General features: G+C 48.2%; 2 pseudogenes; one reads left to right on the forward strand and one right to left on the reverse strand.

Moving 5' to 3' along the window:
- The window catches only part of LOC119459400 (uncharacterized), a 43959-nt pseudogene extending 19569 nt beyond the window's left edge, over positions 1-24390 (forward strand).
- A 127-nt stretch (positions 24391-24517) lies between these two features.
- LOC125947276 (uncharacterized) lies at positions 24518-25415 on the reverse strand (annotated as a pseudogene).
- Positions 25416-25646: the final 231 nt, after the last annotated feature.

Raw genomic sequence — 25646 nt, forward strand, 5'->3', positions numbered from 1 at the left:
GAGCTATTTATCTAACTGTAAACAACCCACAATCAATCATTGTTCTGCTTTACCATCACTGTCATTTGCAGGCTCATTTCGATTTAGGTAGGTGGTACGTGAAGCTTTGAGTTCTTCCGATAAAGTTGTGGAAGTTCAAGTTTAAGTTTATTTCAGACAACTAGAAAAACATTTTAAATGTACAGTTGCCATGTCTTTACTGGTTCGATCGGCGCCTTGCGCATGTGGTCTCAGGTTGAACAGTGAGTTGCAATGAATGCTTCTTCCAATTTTGCCACTTGGATGATACTGGTAGCCAGTCGCGCAGAATAAAAGTTGCCAGCCGGGCATTTTGTCTAGCTTATGGCACTTATCTCTCTTACTAGAGTGGGTGGAGCATCCTGCTTGAGCTCGGTAATCGCCGCATATGAATATGCTACCCTATTTACGCAAGCCAAATTTAACATATTTGGAATCACCAGGTCTACGCAGCGCTGTGGATCTGGTCGATCCTGTAGGCGTGACAGAAGTTAGGGAAAGCTTAGCACCTTTGAGGATTCTTTGGATGTTAAATGAATATTTCTCATTATATCAGGCCTTAAGCCGGAAGGAGGGAGGTAAAAGTGCCTATCACACATTGTATTGTGCCTTTGCAATAAACTTGTTCAGCGGAACGGATGCGAACCCGTGTCCCAAAGCACAATAGTCCGATGCTATACTAATTTTGTCGCAAGGATGGACTCGAAGGTGGGCATTCGCTTATATGACTTGAAGGGGAAAGTTTCAAATAAAGTCACGTCAAGTCAAAAGTGGGGCAAGTTTCAAGTAAAGGTGTGTCTGTAGGAGGCTCGCACACCAGCAACACCTTAAGCCTCGTTTGCTCTGCCCTAATGGAAAATGGCGGAGAAGGAACCGACATACTTTGAAATAAGACCACGTTTCGATCAGTAGGAGATATTTTCACAGGCGAAGAGTCACGTGAGGGTGTTTGGCGGGATGGTGTTGGTGGGAGTGCAAGAATATGGCAGGTTATGTGCCTTCTGATGAGCAGCAATATTGTCAGGTTTGGTGACACCACCTTGAATTCACTGTACCATTTCGCTAGTACCTGTATTCCGATTAAGGGCTTGTATCTCCTCACGTGAATAACGAAGAATGATGTTACGCATCCCGTGTAATTCTTAGGGCACATTGTAGGTCGTTTGTTTGAGGTACAGAATGTGTGCCAAGAGAAGGGAAATGCAGTCGAGGCCGACAGAGGATTGAGTGGTGAGAGGAAATCAGGAAATTTACAGGAAAAGATGGAATCTGCTGCCGCATGACGGCAAATTTCAGATCGCTGTAAGAGCTCTTTCTCCTGCACTGTGCATGAAATAGGCGGAAAACTATGGCGACGATGATCATTGTTATGGTGATAATTATGCTGCATGATTATCGCTCAGCACTAGCTTTCACACTCACGCGTGCACGTCAGATGACCGCTATGAGGGCTATGAGCACATCCTGGTGGGTTGAAGAGATGATGGAAGCTTAGAGTAGAAGCTGAGCTTGCGGTGGGTCATGGATGGCATCAACTTTTGTTAGGTGAACTCTGGCTTCCAGGTATGCATAATGTTTGGTGAGCACATATAAAGTTACATACCAAGTGTATTTTTTAGATCATACACCTTTTTTAAAAAACGGCTGCGTAAGATAGTGTAAATCTAGTCATTCAGGTAAATTACACAAATCTGCTGAGAACTTGCACGGGAAAACTGCAATTTATAATTGACGCGTTATTAGAAAAACACTAAATTACTCTACGGCGCGTATTGGAATTTACGAACTGTGGCCTGTGATTTTGACAGGTGTATTCACTTCGAACAAATGCGACGAGTGCGCGACAAAATACATGGGCATTGGCATCGGTGACACCACTAGGCACACCATGCTAAGCGCCGTACTTTTTTTGTACATATATTCCTCTGACTACTATTCCTGCTGCTCCTGTCGTACTGATTCGAAGGGTTACAAAGGCTTTTCCTCACGCTTCCAATCAATCATCCGTGTTTTTTTTTTCTTTGCCGCAAACAGTGTGAACGTTTTCTGAGCGGCGTAAAAGAAAGATGCGACCAAGCGGCTCTTTCTGTAGATTTGGTGGCACCGCGAAGTCCACCATACCGAGCAACCAGTGTATTTTCTTGTTGCTATAATTGTCGTATGATAGTTAGGGAGCTTGCTGCAGTGAAGCGGTGATGTTGCAAAAAATTGCTGAATCACTTTCAACTTCACTAAAAGTTCTAGTTGATTTTTTTTTCCTTTATACTTTTAGCGACGATCGCTTGCAGAAAATGAGCTGACGAATAGGCACTAAACCCACACGACGACGCTACGAAAATCGGAAAGAAGGAAGTTGACGTTCGAGGTAGCACGCGAGCTTGCCGAACAGCTCGACGGAGCTCAACTGACTGCACTCACGGCTAAACTGGCTGTACATTCTCTTCTCGGCCTCCAGATGCCAGAAGAACTCAATGTGCACAAATTGAACTGTAAGGTCTTCGGCGTGGCGCCGCTTTCGATATATTGAGTGCGCTCTTGAACGGGCGTTCTACATACGCGTGCTCCAGCCCTATACATTTGCCTGATATTTTCAAGGAGATTTTACAGCTGTTCAATATACACAATAATTCGTTATACGTGGGTTTCAATATTGTGACGGGGCGTCTGTAGTGATACGTCGACTGTAGTGATAATGTTATTTGAAACCTCACACTTCAAAAATTTGTAAAGATAAAAATTGTTAAACTATTTTTAGAGAAGAAATGGTGATTTTCTTTTGTAACATATTTGTTCATTATTAAATAAATGCCGAGCATATACACGCTCAATGTAACAATATATGGGTTTTATTTCTTTGCGCAATTCGAGATCCAACAGAGGCAGTACATAAATAATCGTGCCCTCAATCATTATGCTATTAAAGTGTGCCATTGGTCCAACAATAATTGCGTGGTTCGTGCACTTTCTAGTACATTAGAAATTTATGTAGCTTATTAGTGACACAAAATATTCAGCAAAAATAAAAAAAAACAGTTCAAGTTTCCACAAAACCGCTATACATAGCACGTTGCATTGTAATATTGAATAATTATGGTGCTTTTTGCTTTAGCACATGTTAGTGATTATAAAAACTGTATCCAACCATGCATGCTCGACAATACAGCAAGCAGTGTGCGTGCCATGATAAACAGGAAAAAAATTCACCCTTTTGTATACGGAAATGTTTGACAGGACAAAGGCGCCACAATACTTTTGGCCCCAGTTATTGTTGAAGTTTTGAACATGCAAGTCATGAATAAACAATTTGCTGGCTGCGCACGCTTCGCGGAAGTATGCTACCATAGTGTGGCTGTCCTTACGTGTTTGCACTGAAAAGAATACGGTTTAAACAAAGATATGCGGTCACGCCCTTGACGTCTTGGTCTTTTTTTTTCTTCTTTTTTATGTGTATTCAGTTTCCGTCCAGTGCACTGCGTGTGTCAACGCACGAATTCTTAATCTTGGAGGTCCATACGTTCCGTAGTGCAAAAACAGTGAACAGCTTGATTCTGCTTTAAAGCATAAATAAAGAAGTCAAAACTTTAGCATTCTGCTTTATAATTCACTTGTCTCCTCATTGCTAGAGTATTGTAATATTGTGTGGTGCACAACTGGCGTTACAAAACTAAAAAAGCTGCATATGCTTCAGAAGAGAGCTGTCCGGTGTATAGCAAATGTCCCTTACCTCTACCCTATATCTAAACTGTTTCTTAAATTTTTATGATATTATCACATTATGAATGTGATATTTTATGAGTGTTTTGCTTATTTGACTACAGTATAACGATGATGTATAAATGCTTCCTCCGTTATAACGTAAATTATTCTCTCTCCTTAGCGAACTTGAAGGAAAATACGTATATAAAGAATACGAGGTTCAAAGAACCATGGGCTGTGCCCACCCTCAGAGTTATACACAATCATTACGTTACACGATGCATGTGCTAACAAATAAACTATTCAAGGAGGAATTTGATACGTGTGTACGCTTCTACTAAAGCCATGAAGTGTTTTTGTTGGGACAAACTGTCCCAGAACAGCAGTGTTATCTTACTCTATTATCTGTTATTCGGATGAAAGTTTTTTTCTATTTGTCTATGCAATACTTTGAGCCGAATTCCGAGCGAAATAATTTTGGCCCCAGTGATTGTTGAGCAAGTTTTGAAGATGCAAATCGTGGAAAAACAATTTTGCTGGCTGCGCATGCTTTAGCGCAAGTTTGCAATCATGGGGTAGCTGTGCTTACGTGGTTGCATTGACGCTTCTTTTTATGAGCGTTGCTTGTTGAGCAGCATAGTCGTCATAAAATACAGAATACGTACATCTTGTTTGTATTCTTGAGAGTATCGTGTTTTCTCGACCCCGTTTGCGCAGAATACCGTCTATACAACGCTCACAACATCAAGCAGCTAGTAGAAGGAAAATCTAAGTAGAGGTGTGTGCATATTCAAATAAGAAAGCCGAAAATCCCGTTAAACGTGTGCAGAACGATGACGTCTTATGATTACCATCATCATCTCGACCACCATCATTCATCAGCCTATTTTTGTTTTCACTGCAGGACAAAGACCTCTCCAAGAGATCGCCAATTACCGCACAATGGGAGATTCCTTTCCAAGGGATCTCCATTTACCCCACTAGAATATCATGTCGTCGAATAACCCGTCTTAGCGCCCACTGATTTCAACTTGCGCCTGCAACTTTCATAATTTCATCACACCAAGTAGTAATTTTTCATCATCGTCGACGGCGTTTTCCTTCCCTTGGCACACAATCTCTATTTCGAGTGGTCCACTGGTTATCTGATGCATGGCTCGGCAAGCTCAATTTTTTACAGCGAAGCTGCATACCTCTCGTTGGCCGGAAAATTGCGTGGCGTAAACAGAAAACGTCATACTCCATACCGGCTGTGCAATAGCTTCGCCTAGTTGGGGGAGAGAGAGCTGAGAAATTGTAAAAGCAGAGTATAAAAATAGCATCGCGCAGCCCAGTGGATGCGAGGTGGCGAGGAGGAGGGAGACATGGGGTAGTGGGAAGCATACAGCTGCTGCACGTATCATCATAGAGCTGCTTTGGCGCTGAGCCGTGCTCCCTCAAGGGCTGCAGAAGATAGCGCCAACCTTTCCCTTTCCCTCAAGAACCACTTATCGATCGAGCTGCTGCAGACGCCAACCGCGTTTCCCCGCGTTCGCACCGAACGCGCCTGGTCTCCATGACTGCAGCCGATGCCTCTGGCGACGGCTCGGCAGGTTTCGACCAGAGAACTGGGTGGGTATTCTGTAAGAATCCACCTAGTGGACTGTCCACTTCGGCTGCCGCCAATGCCTCAGGCCTCACGAGTGCGAAGGAGACTAGCTGGCACTTTCGCGCTCGTGAGGCCTGAGCCAATAGCGACAGCCGAAGTGGGTAGTCCAATAGGTGGACTCTTGCAGAATTCCCACCCAGGACACTAGTTGCTTCCGAAAGACTGAAGCGAGAGCTAAGGAAGCTGAAACGAAGCGTCGCTGAAGAGAACATCCCGAGTTTAGATTTAGGGAAGTCGAGAGTTCGCGTAGGCGAAGAAATGAAGATCCGAAGGCTTGTGATTGTGGCCAGTTGAAGTCATCGCGATGCTACGCAGAACATCGCGAAGAAATCTGGTGAAAGTAAGTGTGTGGTTTGCGACTTTTTTACTAGGCTTTCCGCAGCTCCGATGCTTAGTGGGGCTTGCGGTAACAGAGCCACGCATAATTTTTTTTTACCACAGCTGCATACCTCTTGTTGGTCGGAAAATTGCGTGGCGTGAACAGAAAATGCCAGGTTAACAACTGAAAGCAAACGACGTATCTTTCTTTGACAAGAGCCATATATATATATATATATATATATATATATATATATATACACGAGAAGAAAGGGAAGCGATATGATATATATATATATATATATACGAGAAGAAAGGGAAGCGATATGATATATATATATATATATTGTGAGCGCTAACTGTGAAGTTCATCATCGTCTTCATCTGTATATACCCATCCTCACGATCATCATCATTTTGTCGGGTTGGTGTTCGTGGGCTGTCTCGCGCTGTGTGACAATAGAAGAGCTCTGCCTTCGTCTCGGGCGTCGTCTCACAAGTGGTGGAGCGTGCGTTGACATACCTGTGCTCCTGCTCTACCGGTCACCCCTGGAGCTCCGCTCTGGTCGACGGTTGTGCTCGCCAAGGCCAGTCATGGCACAAACCACCGCATCCACTGCTGCCACCACCTCAGCTCCACCAGCTGGGCCTATTTGGTTCGTCACCGCACCGCAACGCGATCCTCAGCTTTTTCCTGGCCTTCGCGGTGAAGACGTGGAAGACTGGCTTGACGAGTACGAGAGGGTGAGCGCTTGCAACCATTGGGACGAGTCCGACAAGCTCCGCTATGTTGCCTTCTACCTGGGGCAGGTCGCACAAACTTGGTTTTTCAACCATGAGCGCGACTTCCCTGATTAGCCAGCATTTACTGCGCAGCTGCGACAGATATTTGGCACATCTGCTGGGCGCTCCGAAGTAGCGAAACAGAAGCTCGCTATCGGCATCCAGGGAGCCGAGGAATCTTATACCTCTTACATTGAAGACGTTCAGGGCCTCTGCCGTCGCGCTCAGAGTAACATGCCCGAAGCGGAACGTATCCGCCATATCCTGAAGGGCATCAACTCCGTTGCTTTTCACGCCCTTGTTATTGAGAACCCCACTTCCATTAGTGGCATCATCACGACTTGCCAACGACTTGCCACGATCTGCTCCTTTCGTCTTCCACGCGCCTCCTGCGAGGCTCACGTTACCAACCACGACGAATTGCGAGCGCTCATCTGCATCATCGTGCAAGTGGAGCTTCACGGCCATGCTCCGGCCAACACCGCCATTGCGTCTTTGCGCGCTCCTCCTCCCAGTTTGCGCGAGATCATTAAAGAAGAACTGACGTCCATGCCAAGTGTCACACATGCCCGGTCCCCTGCCTCTGTTTGTGCACCTTCTTACGCCGAGATTGCTTCGCGGCCTGCGGTCCCAGTTCCGTCTGCGCCTGCCACCGTTGTCTGCCACCACCTGGTCTCGATGGCAGCGAAGGCCCCTGTGCAACCACACGACTCTACCTGGCGCCCTTCCAACCCAGTATGTTTCTACTGTGGCATACGTGGTCATATCTCTCATTTCTGCCGCCGGCGCCAGCACGATGAACGACGTGGCTAATCCGCCTATGAGAGATACTATATGCCCAGATCGGACGCCTACGTAACAGGACCCTATATACCCTCGTCACGTCGCTCGCCCTCACCTCCTTTGTCTCAAAACATTTCCCGGTCTTCTCGCTCACCACGTCGTCGTTCCCCGTCTCCGTTCCGCCGTACTTCATCGCCCCTGCATCCTGCCTCCACTTCTTTCGACAACCACCCGGAAAACTAGACGCTGCAGTTTTTGGAGGAGAAACTGCTTGTTTGCGAACTGTACCAATTCCTCCTGCTCGCCCGACTAATTTACTCGCTGTTTGTGTGGAAGGTGTTTCTGTCGACGCTCTTATTGACACTGGCGCCGCTCTCTGTGTTATTCATCGCGAACTATGCTTCCGTCTACGAAAAGTGCAAACTCCGTATGTTGGTCCGGTCTTATCTGGCGCCAATGACAGTCCGATGTACCCTACCGGACAGTGTACGGCTCGTGTCCTCATCGACGGAATTCGCCATCATATTCAGTTTACTGTGCTTTCGTCGTGCGCTCATCCGATCATCTTAGGCTGGGATTTCTTGTCAGCTGCATCTGCTGTCATTTCGTGCGGACAACCACTGATACATATTATGGACACCGAGCTCTCTGACGCTGCCGATTCCTCACCACCCCACCTTGTCACAGCGGCAGATTTTGTTCTTCCATCAGGCCAAGCCCGCATTCTCACCATAAGATCAAGCGAAAATATCGACGGCGACGCAGTGGTTTCCCCGTCTCAGCGCTGCATTTTTCGGGGAATCGCCATCGCTTCTTGTCTAGTGCGTTTCTCACGCGGCAGCGCCAGTCTGACCGCCTACAACACGACATCAGAGCCACTTCTGCTGCCAGAGGGGTCCACTGTTGCCATGCTTATCGACGCAGCACCAGTATGTGTCGTCACTGCTTCGCCTCTTTCTTCCTTCGCCGAGTGTACGCCTACGGACGGTTCACCCAGTGCTCTCAGGGCCATTGTGAGTTCAGATGTGAGCCCAGCTCAGACTGTTGCCATGCTGACCGTCTTAAAGAAACACCAACCTTGCTTTGACGTGTGTTCAGATGGCTTGGGTAAAATAACCGTGGCCACTCATCAAATCGAAACCGACGGATCCCGCGTCATTCGTCGCCGCCCTTACCGTGTATCGTCTGCTGAACGGAAAGTTATAGAAGACCAAGTCAACGACATGCTCGCACGGAACGTTATAAGGCCTTCAGCAAGCCCTTGGTTGTCTTCTGTTGTCCTAGAAAAAAAAAGGACGGTTCGGTACGCTTTTGCGTCAATTATAGGGCGCTAAACAAAATTACCCGTAAGGATGTATTTCATATGCCCCGTATTGACGATGCTTTGGATACCTTACAAGGCGCCGAATACTTTTCGAGCCTCGACTTGCGTTCTGCATATTGGCAGATCCCAATGCATGAGCCCGACAAAGAGAGGACGGCGTTTGCAACACGTGATGGCCTTTTCGAATTCAACGCAATGCCTTTTGGTCTGTGCAATGCGCCAGCCACATTTGAACGAATGATCGATACCGTACTACGCGGCCTCAAATGGAAAACCGGCCTATGTTACCTGGACAACATTGTCATCTTTTGGTCCAGCTTCTCCCACCACCAGCAGGTGATGCAATAGCGCAAACACAAATAAACACAGAACTAAAAGAGGAAATTATATCGAAACGCTGTGAGGCGAGAAAAGGCAGTGACTTCTGACGCTACTCGACGAGTGTCCAGTTCTCTGGTCGAAAGCTGCTGAGCCGCCGCCAGAGGCATGGCTGCAGTGACGGACCCCGCGTGCGTTCGGCGCGAACGCGTGGAAACCCGGAAGGCGTAGGCAGCAGCTCTATGCGTTTCACGTTATCCGAAAGGCGGCGCTGCACAGAAACACCTTATCTTATCCCCTCTCCTCCTCGCGCCCAGTGCGGCCTTTCATTGGTCGCATCCTTCCCCAGCATGCCTCTCCTCTCTGCTGGCTCTCATCCTCTCCTGGTCGGCTCGGCTCTCATCCTCTCCTGGTCACGTGACCTGCGTGATTCCGGATAGACGGTGAACGATCGACCAAGAACAGCTTCGCTATTAAAAAAAGCTTCATTTGTCTTTTGGAAGAATAAAATCATTGAACTTGCTGGCCCGTGGTTGATCACTTATGAAATAGGAACTTGTAAGTGACTCGCATTTGATATTTGTAAGAGCCGAAAACAAGTACAATAACCATGCTCACATATCACAGCACGTCTGCTACGAGAGGTGGCGACGAATGTCAAGAGAACATTGATTGCATTTATTTGCTGGCATCGTCGGCGGGATTTCATTTTACCAGCAGCCACTAGCCACTTGCAAAAGTCTCCGTGTACCAAATTTTGGCCAGATGTGCTGTTTGCAAGGGGTGAGTTTCTAGTTCATATTGTAATATTCGGCCACTTGCCAATGCTTATGACGCTACAAATTATCTGTTAATAATGCCACGCGCTTGTGCCGCTTGCTCTCAGAAGAAGACGAGGACAGTCTTGTTCACGAGCTAGCGCTTTGGTCTATTGTCGGTGTTGCGCTGCCCCTTTGGTGACTCGGACTTACCTTAACGGCCTCTTTGAGAAGTCGCCTTTTCTTTAAACGTGCCAATTTTCTGGTGGAGGTGCGTGGTATTCTCGACCCATGCAACAGACCCCTCCCGGCAGCAGGAACGTTAGACTGATCACGGAGCTCACGCCAGTACACCGCGGCAGCCGGAGAATCCTGGGATTGGCCCCTGAGTTTGAGCCTTTACCTGAGAGGACAATGACAACGTCGGCTGGAAATGGATGCTACATCCGCTACTACCTCGACTAACACTGCGACGGCTACTCCGGTACCTGCGGTACCTCCTCATTACACGCTGTAAAAACCGCGTGTGCCATGTCTCTTCCATGGCGACCTTCTTGAAGACGTTGAAGACTGGCTTACGGGCTTCGAGCGCGTAGCAGAGTTCAACGAATGGGCCGATGAAGCGAAGTTCAAAAACATTTATTGCTGTCTTTTGGATTGTGCTCGCAGATGGTCCCATAACCGCGAAGGCGTCCTGACAACATGGCGTGAGTTCTGTGGCAGGCTCTTGGACACCTACGCCAGCTCCGATCGCCGAGAACGAGCAGAATGGGCCCTCCAGTCTCGCATTCTGAAACCCAACGAGAGTGTGGCTATGTACGGGGAAGACATGGTGCGTCTTTTCAGGCGAGCTGACCATACCATGTCGGAAGACAAGAAGCTGCGTCACTTGATGCGCGGAGTGAAAAAGCAGCTTTTTGGCGGACTCCTTCTTAGTCCGGCCAAAACGGTTGCGTAGTTTCTCACTGACGCCGTCGCCATGGAGAAGGCCCTGCACCAGCGCTCGCACCAATAGGATTGGCAAGGGAATCTCTCCTTTGCTACCAGTAGCGTAGGAGCTCTCACGACCGACGCCGAGTCGGCTGGCGAGATTATCTGAGCAGTAGTCCGTGACGAGCTGCGATAGCTGCATCAGACGCAGCAGCCTTCAGTCAACTTCATCGCTAGCGTCGTGCGTGACGAAGTGCAGCTTGCGGTCGGCGCACCACGTTACGGCCGAATCAGCAGTTGAGGCCTTCTCAACATCAAGTGAACCTCGACGCGCAACCTACGCTGACGTTTTAAGATGCGCCGCCCCGTCGCCGCCGACATCACCCACCATGAGCGAATACCAGCGTGCGACTTATGGCGATGCATTCGCGCCCCATTTCCCGGCACCAGAGCCCCTACCTGCCGTCACCCCCGATGCGACGCCTCAGTTAGCGCAGGCGGTTCCTTATTTTGGAGAGGCTCGCCCATCCGCGCCTAAATCTGACATTTGGCGCATGCCCGACCGACGACCGCGCTGTTACCACTGTGGTGAGGTGGGTCATTTATACCGAGAATGCCAGTACCACCGCCTTGGACTACAGGGGATTCCTGTCAATTCACCCCGACCTTCGGACAACGGCCACCCGAGATTGAAGATTTTATCGCCCGACAGCGCGCGCCAACGTCATCATGGCGCCAGTCGCGATCACCGTCACCAAGACCATCCTATTTGAGATGTGCAAGACGGATGTCGCAAGGACTAGCTCCGAGCCCTCGCCTGGAAAACTGACGTCAGCGACCTTTCGAGGCGAGCCCGCTGATATGGACGCGCCGAAGACCTCCAATCGAAGCGACCTCAGACCGACGGAGACTTGACGACGCCAGTGTCTCAGGCTGGAGACTTTTCCATGAACATACCTGTGCTGATCGACGGTCGAAATGTTACTGCATTAATCGACACCGGTGCTGAGTATTCGATCATAAGCGGAACCCTGTCAAGCCGTTTAAAGAAAGTCGTTACGCCTTGGAGAGGGACGCACGTGCGGACAGCTGGCGGACATGTCGTCAAACCGCTTGGTGTGTGCACTTCTCGGGTGCAAATTCAAAATTCTACGTTTCCGATCAGCTCCCTTGTTCTCCGAGAATGCTCACGTGAAATAATACTCGGAATAGACTTTCTTCGAGAGTATGGCGCCATCATCGACCTCCGCCGACGCCGTATCTCTTTCTCTACAAACAAAGCGACGACATGAGACGCCAGCCGCCGCACAGCTGCTCTTCGAATTTCCGACGACAGCGTCACGATACCACCTCGTGCTAGTGTCATGATTCCGGTAACGTCCGAGGGCATACGTGAAGGCTAAATCCTCGCAGAGTGCAACGTCTCCCCTCTATTTACCCTCAGAATTAGCGTGGCTTGAGGAATCATTGACGTTAGGGATGGCCAAGCTGACATATTCATCACCAATTTCACAAATGAGCACCGACACCTCTTCCGGAGCACGGCCGTCGCTTACGCTGAAGCCTGGGAGGACGTCATTGAGTATTTCGCTTGTGGAGAAAGCGACAGCGATGAAGAATGCATACCAGATATCGACATCAACAACGAGCTGTCTGAGGACAATAAGGTGGCACTGCAGGGACTGTTGCGTGAATTCAAGGACGGCTTAGCTCGATCGTCGAAAGTCAGTCAGATGCCAATCACGCAGCATAGGATAATTACTTACGACGATACGCGTCCTATTCACCAGCAGCCATATCGTGTTTCGCAGAAAGAACGAGAACCAATTCAACGACAAGTCAAGGAGATGATTGACGATAGTGTCATCCCGCCTTCAAACAGTCCGTCGTCGTCACCGGTTGTCCTGGTAAAGAAGGACGGCACTCTCCGCTTCTGTGTTGATTACAGAAAACTCAACAACGTCACAAGTAAGGACGAACGGATGATGGACACGGTACTCGCTTACCTAAAATGGCAAGCCTGTCTCGTCCACCTGGATGATGTGGCCGTATTTTCAGGCAGCTTCTCCGGACATCTTAAGCGACTGCGGCAAGTGCTCGAGGCAATCCGATCGGCTAACCTTACGTTAAAGCCTCAGAATTGTCACTTCGGTTATGAAGAATTGAAGTTTCTTGGGCATGTCCTGAGCGCAGAAGGCATCCGTCCCGATCCCGGCAAAACTGTTGATGTAGCTGCTTTTACGACTCCTACAGACAAGAAAAGCGTTCGACGCTTCCTGGGATTGCGCGCGTAATACCGGCGCTTTATACGCCAAGTACCCCTGTCTTCGGCCAGCTGACTTCATTTTATTCCAACAAATTTTCTAATTTATTCGCACCAGCTAAGTCTGCAGTATGCGACTTTGCACTGGTAAATCAAGTAAACCATCGGTTATTTGCCGTGTGTAATACATTGGCTGCTAAGCGAAAGTTTGAATTTATCTGTTTCGGTAAAAAATTGACTGCGTAACAGTGTGAGTAAAATTTTTCAACCTTAACCTATGTTATTGTTGAGCATTTCCTGACCCCTTTGAAAGTATAAGCACTCTTCGACCAGTACCCCAATCCATCAAACGAAAAGTGTAATGCCTGTATTTGCATAGAAATGCGTAATTTGTGAAGACATTTCATAACTACAATCGTGTGATATAGATGTGTTGCAGTTTTATAAGCGATAATGAGAATTTAAAAAAAAGATTCAAAAGAGAATATCCATAGACATACATTGGGATCAATAGAAAATGCATGGAGAAGCAAGAAGTAGGGGTGGGCCGGCTAAAATTTGGGGATGGGTCAACTTCATATTTCGAGGTGGGTAAACCGAAATTTGGGTGTTCGCCAACTTGAAATTTGGGGTGGGCTAAGTTAAATGTGAGGTGGCCGAGCTTGTATTCTAGGGGTGGGAGGTGGGCAAATTGAATTTTGGGGTTGGGCGAACATTAAGTTTGAGGTGCGTCAACTGAAATTTCGGGTGGATGCAACAACACTTGGGGTGAGCCAACTTAAATTTTAATATGGGCAAACTTGAAACTTGGGGAGGGCAGACTGAAATTTGAGGATGGGCCAACTTGATATTTGCATGTGGGTAAAGCTGAATTTGGGGTGGGCAAACATCAAATTTGCAAGTAACCAGACTTCAATTTGTGGTTGGGCGAGCTTAAATTGGGGGGGGGGGCATCTTCGCATTTGCAAGTTGGCCAGCTTGAAATTTTAGTGTGGCCCAACAGAAATGCAGGGACGGGCCAAGTTAAATGTCTTGAAATTTGGGGGTGGGAGGTGGGCAAACTTGAAAATTTTCGATGAATCACCTTGAAATTTTAGGGTGGGCAGACTTAAATTTGAGGATGGGCCAACTTCAAAATTGTAGCGGTGCTAACTTTAAATTTGGGGGTAGACCAAGTTCAAATATGCATGTGAGCCAACTTAAATTTAGGGATGGGTCAACTTGAAGCTTGGCTGTGGGCCAGAATGAGGTTTTCCTGTGGCTCAATCCCCACGTGAACGCTCCTGAGTTTCCTTCGAGTTATGAACTCCTCGCACGCAAGCGATCACGTTGAGACACTTGGCGCGTTTTCACTGGGCCTTGCCGAGGCAAGGCGCAGAGAACGCAAGTGAAAGCTTGCGGGACAAGAAACCTGTGCATAACACAGGCTTGCGAGAGGGTCAGCGAGGGTGACAATGCATTGAGGCGATGCTCTCTTCCCACACGCAACATGTCACGCGCTACTACAGCAGCTGGAGCTCCATTTCGTCCGCGCTGCTCCGTCGAGGCACGCTCGTGCACGGCGTTCCTGCTGAATTGGTACGATTGCATTAAAGCCATATGGGCCATATGTGCAGAGAAACTCTGACAATTGTCTACTAAAGCCTAAGCACTCTTTGCCACTGGAAAGGTCATGGGTAGACGCGCATAAGCTAGGAAAAGGAAGTAAGCAAAAGTAAGCAAAGGCCAAGTCCCGGCAGAGAGAAACAGTGCTAATGTGTAGTAGGCAATTCTCAGAATTTCTGTAGCTTTTTGCGTAAGCATTTGTTTCCCTTCTTGAAATTGTTCACAAAACACGCCTCATGGTGGTGTAAAATGTGGATGTATTGCTATGCGCTCTCTGTTAGGAGCAACAATGTATATTGTACCCGTGTAAATGTTTTAATACCCCTTATTTCTCACATTTTGGAAAGTATATGTAATGTAGAATGCGCTTGGTTTCGTCTTTCGACAATGAATTTGCACATTGTTATGCCAGTTTGGACGGCAACGTCATATTCGAAAATATTAGGCACGAGGATATCGATTCCGTAACAATACATGTTTGTAATATAAGTTCTGGGAATCTGGAAAGTCTTAACTTGACGACGCTGACTTCGTATGCAAGCAGTAAGAAAATATTTAAGTACATCTCCACGTTTTGGTTACTTCGAGCCAAGCTTGCAAGGCATATATCGAGAAATTCTGTAACACCACTATCCGCCACTATAATCCTATATCAGAAATACTGCTGCATGAAAAATTCTGCAAATTAGCTTTGCAAATATCCATTGCTACGGCTTGCTAATTGTACGAGTCAGTATGATGGTCGAAGTTTTAGCACAATAGACTCGCACGTTTATTTTGCGGCGAAGCTGTTTGTCGCTCGTTGGTCGGCATTTTTTGTGTCCACGTCCGTGGGCAAAAATTCGGGCCGATCCCAGCGGCCGTGCGGGGCCATGAGCAGTGGCTGGTATTCTCGTAAGGCGGAGGCTTCAAGTAGTCAGCAAAGTGAAGCGAACAGCACATACATTATTTGTAATCCCACATAGAAGATACAACTTCATCGAACTTTTTTTTGTATCCAATGCTGATGCGTTTTGTTTGTTTACTAATCATTTGCGGTTATTGTTTTTTCTAGATCTGTTGTGACTATTTGATCCGTGCTTGTATCGGTACGCCCAGCCTGCGAAAATCCTTTTCTGTGATTGCATTATCAATAAATAAACTACAAAAAAGAGCATTTGTTTCAATAAAGAACAAGCACAAAACAAGAATTTGAGCCATATAATTGATGATAAAGCGCTGCTGATTAGAAGGCGAAGTACGAAGCTTCCAGAATACGTTTCCCGGTAAAGATTACTGTTCCGCAAGCTGATGCGGCGACGGCAACTTGCGACGTAGAGAGTGACGTCACTAGCGTTTTGTTTATAAAAGAACGAGCCTAGCAACTGATTTGATTTTTGTTGCAGCAGCACTATGTGTAGGCAATGCATAGAATAGAATAGAATCCACTTTATTTGCAACACACAAGTTGGGGACCCCCTGGCAAAAAGCAGTCTGAGACAGCTTGACGGGACCTAGGGGCCTACAGAGAGCAACAGGCAGTGGAATTCACTAATTCGAACAATTATACAGTACACAGTACATACATACGAGTACAATCATTATAAACAATCATTATAAACGATACATACAGTCATTATGAAGAAGAAATGAACTTGCTTGATTCAGGTACAGCATACATGGTGGACACTATCACAGAATGAATACTGCAGGAAATGAAACAGCCAGGAGAAGAAAAGACAAAAAGATCATTGCTTCCTCAGGTAATCCCGCGCCTACGATTTAAACGTGCCGACAGGCGCACTGAAATCAATGTGTTTTTAAGAGGATGTATAGTGTTGGTACGCAGTATTCCAGCCTAGATCTACCGTAATTTGTGCGGTAGATCTAGGCTGATCTAACGGTACATCGGTAGAGATACCGTAATTAGGACTCCCGAGGAGCAGCGTTAATACAAGGACAGGCAAAGCGAAAAATAAACGGTGACACTACCAGCAGGGGCGTGCTCTCAAAATTACTACTACTCCCATTACTACAATTAGCGTAAATTGCCATTACTATCATTAATCTAATGGAATAAAGCATTGCATGCGCCCTCAGTAGTCGTAGTGGTGGCTTTCAACCGCTTCGCTGGAAATCCACTTTCACAGGGCCGGAATGGCGTGTAGTAGTAGCAGGAAACAACTTTATTGAGTTCTTGAGAGGGGCCTGCTAGCCGTTGGCTAGTGCATGTCGGAACAGAGAGGCCGTGCATCTCCGCTCGTTCACGGGCCCTCTGGACTGCCAGGAGCTGGATGTCGTGCCTGGGGTGTGTGATAGCCTTCGTCTAGTCTTCTTCTTGGTTCTGTAACACAAGGCACTGCCACAGCAGGTGACTTACTGAGCAAAATTCAGTGCCACACTCTGGGCAGAATGGATCAATGTCGCGGTAAAGCATGTTCAGAATGCCCCTAGAGGGGTAGGATCCCGTCTGGAGCATGCGGAGCGTGCTAGATTGTGATGTGTTGAGTTTATGATGGACGGCTTCCTTTACAGCGACATTATGGGCCCCGAGGGGATCAAACTGGTGACCGTCATTACTTCTCGCCTACGGATGACTGCTCGCGCAACGTCATGATGTTCCTTCTGCTGCCCACCTTAGTTTTTGCTGGACTTGCGACCATGTCTCGCTACAATTTTTTTGGACTGGGCGTTGTCATTCAGTGCGACGTTTTGTCGCTGCCTTCGAGTCATACCAACACTATAAAAACAGGCTTTGCTTGCTGCTGCATTTTTGAAGACAAATATTAAACCTGTGGAGATTAGCGGCGTGAATAAATCTGGGTTTTGTGAGCCGCCTGACAGTGAAGAATCTTTGTGGCTCGCTGTTGTTGTTTTCCCAATTTAACACCCTGCGATTGTAACTCTTTTCTCGTTCGTCACAATACACGTTCATTCAGTTTCACCTAGTTGGCTAGGGGTACTGTGTCTGTAGGTGAACCTTGCGAGGGCTTTTGTGTCTTGGTGTGCCTGCTTATGGCTTCTCGACGTGGCATACAATCGGTATTCTAGGGTAAGATAAAGCTAGAAAACACCTTGTTCTCTTGTATGAAAATTGTAACATGCAATAAGTTTTATGAAGGTATCAACGAAGACGCTAGAGGCACTGAAAGCCCACGGCAAAGGAGTCCGGATGATTACCTGCACCCTGTTAGCCGGTGCATGCTGGGCATCCACCGAGGTTGCATTCTTTGCACCTGAAAGCCTGCAACGGCTGACGCAAGTGTCACTGCATTGTGTTTGGAAGACCACCAACCAAAGGGTTTCTATGGCTACGATTCCTTGGTAGAAAATGAAAACGACGATGTCCTCAGAGACCTAACAGGGGTGACTGTTGCGGTGTTCGTGGCTTGTTGAGCCTCTGGCCGCAGGTAAATGTTAGGTCCGCTTCCAAATTACACCAACGAGAGCATATTCACAAGTTGCTCAATTTAAAATGAACAAAAAAATGCATATGCTGATCTCATGCATGTTCATCTAAAGGTGCAGCCTTCTTTCATATATTGATGTTGTCCCTTAGGAATTTCACAACCACCTCACATATGCTGTTTTTTCTGGTTGTGGATAATTAACCACACAGGTGTGTACAAGATGTCTAATGTACTGATCCTTTGTTTCTATTTTAACGTGCCCTGGGATTCGTGGGAGCTTATGTTACTACAGCAAGGTGGTAGTCCCCCTCGTTCTCGCATGCACTAGTAGACAATGTATCTGGCAACGAGATTTCAGCTACCTCAGTGCAAGCCAAGTGAGATATGAATCACAACTGAGACAAAAAACTGTTAGCCCTTCCACTAGGGTCCAGATGGAAGAACAGCGAAGCTGTACTATGGTGGGAATTATTTGTTTACAATTATGACTATTAAGATGTGATGGTGTAATTGGTTATTGGAACTAATAAAGAAGGAGAAATATGACAATATCTAAAATCATAATATGATCCGGTGGTTTTCATTTATTTGGTGACCACATGGACCATACCCTTATGGTCGCTACGGTACACCGCCGTAGGGTGTATGTCAAAGGTTGGCACGTTCTTCATAAACACGTCACCAACGCCTCGCGCGTTCAGTACGAACGCGTGCAAAATGCGCCGCCGTCGACAACAGTTGTGCGCGTTGTATGTGTGACCGCACACAACCACTGTCAACACGCTGGCTACGTGACGGAACGGCTAAATGCCGTTGTCGACACTGTTAGGGGAGAGGCGGGCGAGAGCCCAGAGAGAGTCGGCGGCACAGGCGGCAGAGGCCTGCAGGGCTGCGCGCATGCCCCGCCACTAGTGGTAGAGCGGACGCGCACACGCACAGTCTAGAGTGCCTCGATGCCCTCCTCGCCCACCGCTCCCTTTCCACTGGGAAGTCGCGTTTGCTCTCCGCTGTGCGTTCGCTTCCCGTGAAAGCGCGGCGCCTCCCTCGACCTCGCGCGCTTTCACTCGCACATACAGCATACGGCCAATGAGAGAGTTCTGAAGCGAAAGCTTCATTACGCTACCTCGGGCAGCCGTTGGCGACTCAACATTTTTCACCTTGAGAGCTAGTGGTCAAACCACAAGAGAGCATTTAGGCGCGTTTATAGCCCGACGTTATCGGTGGGTGTGCGTGCGTCTATGCGAGTGTGTGCGTGCGTGCGGGCGAGCGTCATCAGACGCCGGGCGCGTCGGAGCGTATTGGACGCGCGTCTGGTTACGTTGGCGGCGCCAACGTAATGGGCTCGATATACTCCGACGTAACGTCGACGCGCGCGCACGCTGGGCACAGCGACGCTACGCTAGCAAAACACGAGCACTCTATAGTCTGAGGCGAGGCGCGACTGACGCGGACAGCGTCCGTCGGCGCGGCCCGGCGGGAGCCGGCGCGAAATGTAGCATGCTGCATTTTGCGCCAACGACCTTAACCAGACTGCACCGCGTCCGCTCTGCGCGGTGCTCTGCTGATTACTGAGCATGCGCTGCTTTGGCTGCGGCCGCTGCGTCGGGCCGCGTCGCATTGGACTATTGACGGTTTCAGTGTTTACAAACAAACCTCGCTTGCCGCTGATTGGTTGCCCCATCGGAACTTCCGGCAGGAGAGCTAGAAGCACTTCCGGCTATGTTGTTTGAAGGCATGCGCGACGTGAGGCCGGCGTGTCGATGTTTGCACTGCTTGGTGGAATCTGTGATGAGCTGATTCTACATCGTGAATATTGTCGAGATAACGAGCGACTACTTTAAGGCGCTTAGCACAGAAGCAAAAGATCGGTATCGCCAAAAGCTGATGTTTAGAGGCAGAGAGCTGCCCGATCCGCTGGACGATGATGTCGTGCGATTTTCGTTTTCGCCGGGCTTCAAACACCTTCCCTCAGTAACAACCCCGGAGCAACAAGCGGAGCATCTTAGTGAGGACATGCAATGAACGCAGACTGTTGTCTTCAAGGCAGGTAATGGGACTGCCGAAAACTGGAACTTTAATGGCACCTTTTTCTTCTTTCTGGGGTTTTACGTGCCAAAACCAGTTATGATTATGAGGCTCGCCGTAGTGGAGGTTTCCGGATTAATTTTGACCACCTGGGGTTCTTTAACGTGCCCTACAACACAAGCACACGGGCTTTTTTGCATTTCACAAGGGCACTTTTATTGCTGCAAGATGGAGGATGAAGTGGTAAGCTGTGCATGTGCACATGCACGTGTTTTCTGCGTCATATGCCTTGTTTCTGCTTTTCAATATGCATTCACAAATAACTGTACATTCTCAAAAGTCGTTTAGTGCAAGAAGCCTAGGTCGACTGAAATGGGACTAGCTTAAATGCTCACGAATGTACCACACTTAAAACAAAATGAAACCTGCAGTGTTGGGCACGAGATTGTAATCTATAATAGGCCTCCGTTAATTCGTAAACGCTTTTAGAATGTGGCCGAAACTTCCTACATGCATGCACGGAAATCGCTAACTTTTCTGCGATTCTGCTCTGCGATACCGATACGAATGCTCACATGCCGCCGCGGTGGCTCAGCGGTTACGGTGCCCGGTTGCTGTCCCGAAAGACGCCGTTTGGGCCCCGGCTGTCGCATTTCGATCGAGGTGAAATGCTAGAGGTCCGCGTACTGTGCGATGTCAGCGCACGTTAAGGAAACACAGGTGGTCGAAATTATCCGGAGCCCTCCACTGCGGCGTCCGTCATAACCTGAGTCGCTTTGGGACGTTAAACATGATAAAGCAGTGCGCACATGTACCTAGGTAGTAAATCTGCAGAAGTTCACTTGTGCCCCAGATACGAAAAACATTAAAATAAAACGGCGGCAGCATGGCACCCGCTAAACAATAATTTTAACTCATGTTTGTAGCATGGCGATCCACACCGAGGCAAGAAACTGGATGAGCGGGCAAACTCGGGGCAAGAGTCGAGCTGCTCTCGCGTGAGTTACACGACATACGGCCAGAACAATCGTGCAGTAGCACTTTTATTATTCACCATTATAGCAGTCCGGCTACTCCACGTAGTCACGTACCTTGGATGAAGTGAGCAGAGCAAATCTGGGAGCTCCTGGTAGGCTCCCAGATTTGAAAAACACCGTTGAGGAGTAAACGTAATGAAAGCAGTCGATGCTCCAAGAGCTACTCGCCGTCACGCAACACACTGAATGCCACAAGTCACAGTTATATTGATAAACCCAAAAAATAACACAGTATACGCGCGCAGGACGAGCGCGCCAGCGAAGAAATACCAGCAAAAACGAGCAAACGGAACGCCTACTGGAAGTTTTCTAGGGGCGCCGGATGCCGGCGCACAGCGTTGCCAGAGCGCGGTGGCGCTGGATGAAACCGTCTATAGGTACAGTGCCTAGACTATACTTAGTAAGTATATTCTAGGCACTGTACTATAGGGCAGGCGGATTCGCGCCTGGCGTGGCATCGCCGACGTGACGCGACGAAACGAACGCCGGCGCGCGCGCGCGTTGTGAACGTCGGAGTATAACAGAGCCTTAACCGCACTCGCCAACGTGACATAACGTGTGCGCGCGTTCACGCTACGTCGGACTATATTTAGGCCTTTACGGAGCCCTGAAAGGAGACAATGCCGCCGCTGCCCGAGTAGAGTTGGGCCCGGCTGCGAGTTGCAACGAAGTCTCACTATTTTACTGATCACCGCAGTGTTTTCATAGGCATAAAAAATGATGAATAAACACTGTATTCATTGCAAACATGTCTGTATATTATTTCGAAACCACACATAGGCCACAGCTCGACAATGGGAATAGCCAGGGCAGTGAAGCTTTCGCTATCAACCAGGGTTAACCAAAGCTAAACCACACCAATTTTTTTTCCATTGCCGCACGTGACCGTCGAAGAGAGAGCCCTTAACACCTTCACTGTAAAAGCTGAACCCCTGGACTGACAATATTTAGGGTTAGTGATGAAGAAAATTTGTTAGCACATTGATATTTTAGGGCTATGCTCTCAATAGTAAAACACATGCCCAAACCTAAACCTTAAAACAAGCTGTCCGTACCTGGTGCATATTAGGCGCTGGATAAAGTCAGCCTTTCGAAAGCGTTTATTTCGCCAAAGGATGACGAGACAATGGCGTCCTTTCTTGCTGGGTTCAAACGCTGGCTTTGTGCATATATCCATTGAGCGTTTGATGAGGAAGGACATGATGGTGCAGTGAGATCAGCTGCATGCTTAAATCTTTTCACATCGCACTTCAAAGGGCATAAAACTCACATTTTTGGCGCTCCGACAGCTAGCCTTATTTTACCGGTAGCATGGTCCTCGAGCATCATTGTGCCAATTTTTTTATGAAAACAGATTGTGAGTTCGAAATACGGGTGTCAGATAAGTTTTGCAAAACGACTGAACCTCTGGCGTGTTGGCTGGGCTGGGATCCCATAAGCCAGGAGTGTAAGTTCCCATGTTCTTGGAACTCCTCAAGCCTAACAACATTTCGACAGTGGACAAGATCAACTACACCAGGATTGCCAATGTTCGACTCTGCTTTGATAGTGAGTGAGAAGCATACATCCAAATTGATACTGTATGATGCTTCGGTCCATTCTGGTGGTTTGAAGCTTGCATTTGTCAATGCGGTCGCACTAGGTGCCAGGGGTATAGACCTAAACATCATTATCAACAGTGACATTGAGATAACAGTGCTGGCGTGAGACACGAAACAGCACTACACCGGAGTGTTTGTATCAATGTGCCAGATGCACAGGCCAGATGAGCTTGCAGTGGTCTTCAAACAAACTTGAGAGGGTTGTCTACCCGTGCCAATGTATCGTCTGCTTGTGTTCAGATATTAGACGGTTTGAAGAAACCATTCCTACACCTCAAACACTAAATCAGCTTAATATTCATAGCAAAATTTTGGAAGTTACTAGGTTAGTAAGAACAAGAATATCACCGCATATCCACGAAGTGAATGATGATGAGTGGACGAAGCAGCGGGGGCTCATTCGGTTAACCGTGAATTCCTCGACGCCGGCAAGCGGACCCAGAGGCGGCGGGAGCGCGGGAAGCGGCGGCAAACCGCCCGATGCCTTCTCTACCTGAGGTTGGTGGCGCGGCTGTTCGGTTCAAGCGCGAGCTTCGCGAGCCCTCAGCTCCGGGTCCACTTGCAGGCGCTGCCGTACTGCTGCTGCAGCTTTGCGAGCTCTCAGCTGCGGGTCCGCTTGCCGGCGTTGCCGTTTTGCTGCAGCTTTCCGCGCTTGTTGTCTGCGCCGCCGTGCTCCAGCAGCTTTGCGAGCCCTCGACTCCGTTTGCAGTTGAGCCGCCACTCTCGCCTTTGTCGTCCATAGCGGGCGCGCCGGTATCAGAAGCGACCGTTGTCATCCATGGCTGAAGAGAGAAAGAGCACGCGTCGGGAACGAACGCCCTTGTGCACCGATCCTTATCATCCACGGCTGAAAATAGAAAGAGAGCGCGCGTCGGGAACGAATGTCCTTGTGCACCGATTCTTATCATCCACGGCTGAAAATAGAAAGAGAGCGCGCGTCGGGAACGAATGTCCTTGTGCACCGCAGCTTCCGTAGCGGACTCCACGCAAACCAGAGCTACGGAAGACGACGACGAGGGGGGGGCAAGGCTCGGCCCTAAGGTGCTTCGCCCCTAAAAGCTTTCAAGGTTGTTTTCATCACTACTGTAAATGTTTTGCTCACAAAATACTTCTCCATTCGCAGGTACGTGGTGAGAGCTACTTGGATGTGGCGGTGGACAGCACGCTTCTGGTGCTTCCAATGAAGATGAATCACGGCCTCACGTCATCTGCATTAGACGTTTTGTTCGGCGTACATCGGACTAGCGCGTCGCGCATTTTCTATGCCACTATGGATGTCCTGTACGTCATCACCCAAAGGTGGATCCAGTAGTTATCAAGGGATGGGGTATAAGCATCAATGCGTTTTTTCTTTCTGTCGGAACTATGGCAATTTCAGGGTTATTGTAGACTGTTTAGAAGTCTGAATTGGAAAGCCAGGTGATGTCGCGGACAGTGTGAACTGCGGGAGCAACTACAAGAGCGACTTTACACAAAATTTCCAGTTAGAATCACGCCATCCGATTGCATAACATTAATTTCGGATGTGTTTGGTGACAGGTCGAGCGATACGTACGTGGTCGCCAACTCTGGGTTGAACAACCTGCTGGAACCGGGGGATATGGCCATGGTAGACAAATGTTTTCCCCATGGAAAGTGCGACTTCGAAAGTAAAGACGTAACGCTTGTCATGCCACCATTTGCAAAGGCCAACCAGGAGTTTACAAAAGCGGAGGGGAAAGAGGCATAAGGTTGCCTCTCACTGCATTCATGTGGAGAGATGCATTCAGCGCATAAAGATTTTTGCGATAGTGAATGAAAGGCTAACCCAGAACTTCAGTATCACATCGACAACATAGTGCATGTGTGCAGCGTGCTGGATAACCTGCAAGGTTCTGTCATCAAGACTGTGTGAGATGTGAGGGCTTTGAACAGAAGCAAATGATTGGACAGATGTTTTTACTTTTTGCTGTATTGCGCAGGCATGCATACGTTTCCTTCAATAAAAAAGAACATGTTTCACAAGTCAACACTGCTAGAGTTTAACATAAATTTCAGCGCCTCAGCACAGCAGGGAAGTAGTGCCTAAAAAATCAAATTTGGGCACAGCTTCATTCCGATAGGAATCACTCCTTGTTACTTTTACACCTTTCTACCCCTTTGGTGAGTACACATAAAGGTCACATGTGCTCGCACCTACAACATACATGCTTACTTGAACTTGTATGTAGTAGATGTGACTTTCCCTTAGCTGCAGCTTTTGTGCTTCATAGTGGCAATAGCCCGCAGGGATATTCTCGCGGACTACGGGCTGTTTCTCGCACCTGGATGGGGCCTTGATCACCAGCAAGGGGATTCCTTGCATCTTGGCCGCCAACCCATGCGGGCTACAGCACAAATATGGCTGCGCAGTTATGATGACAAATACTACTTGAATCACCTTGCGCCCATCTTGGGACTCATACTGTTGCCGTGCGAGTGGCTCCTTTGCCGTGCCGTATGTACATGCAGCGCTTTTGAAAGAGTGTGGCATTGCCAGTTGTTCTCGCAAGCTTTCGAAGTCCGCTTGACGTAGCTTTATTCTGTGAGCCTTGGATCTCGAAGAAAATCTCAGTGCTCTCTCACAATGCCACTGTGGGCATCCACTTTGCTGAAAGGTTTTTCTTGCAATGTTTATCCTCTGTCGCCACTGCCTTAAGAAGGAAGTCGTCAGTCACTTCTTAAATTGGAGCACTATCCGCTCCAGATAATTCGTTTGGCTGACCCAGTCGTCCGAGCAGCCTGTGCCAGAATTTCCTTGACTTCCTCCTCTTTGCGGAGCATGATGCCCAAGAAGCAGTTTGAGTTGATGATGGCTCTGGGCACGGGTAGTTTCACCAGCATGCCATCTGGATGCTTAGGTGGGTACATGTTCGAGAACGAGACTACCTTACTGTACATTCCAAGCTGCTTCGACGATGGCCGTTTCCACACATTTCCGATGGATGTCTTTGTTGACGTGTCCTCTTGGTTTACATAAGTAATCACTGCTGCTGAATGCTTAGCAGTGCCCTGAGACACCACCTCTACAGGTGCAGTGAGCTTGTGTGATGTTCCTGCTGGCATCCGCCTGATGAGAAAAGAAACGTGTGCAAGGCAGTATAATACTGCACAAAATAGAGAGAACATTCT

The sequence above is a fragment of the Dermacentor silvarum genome, chromosome 7, assembly GCF_013339745.2.
Source record: "Dermacentor silvarum isolate Dsil-2018 chromosome 7, BIME_Dsil_1.4, whole genome shotgun sequence".
NCBI classification, from domain to species: Eukaryota; Metazoa; Arthropoda; class Arachnida; order Ixodida; family Ixodidae; genus Dermacentor; species Dermacentor silvarum.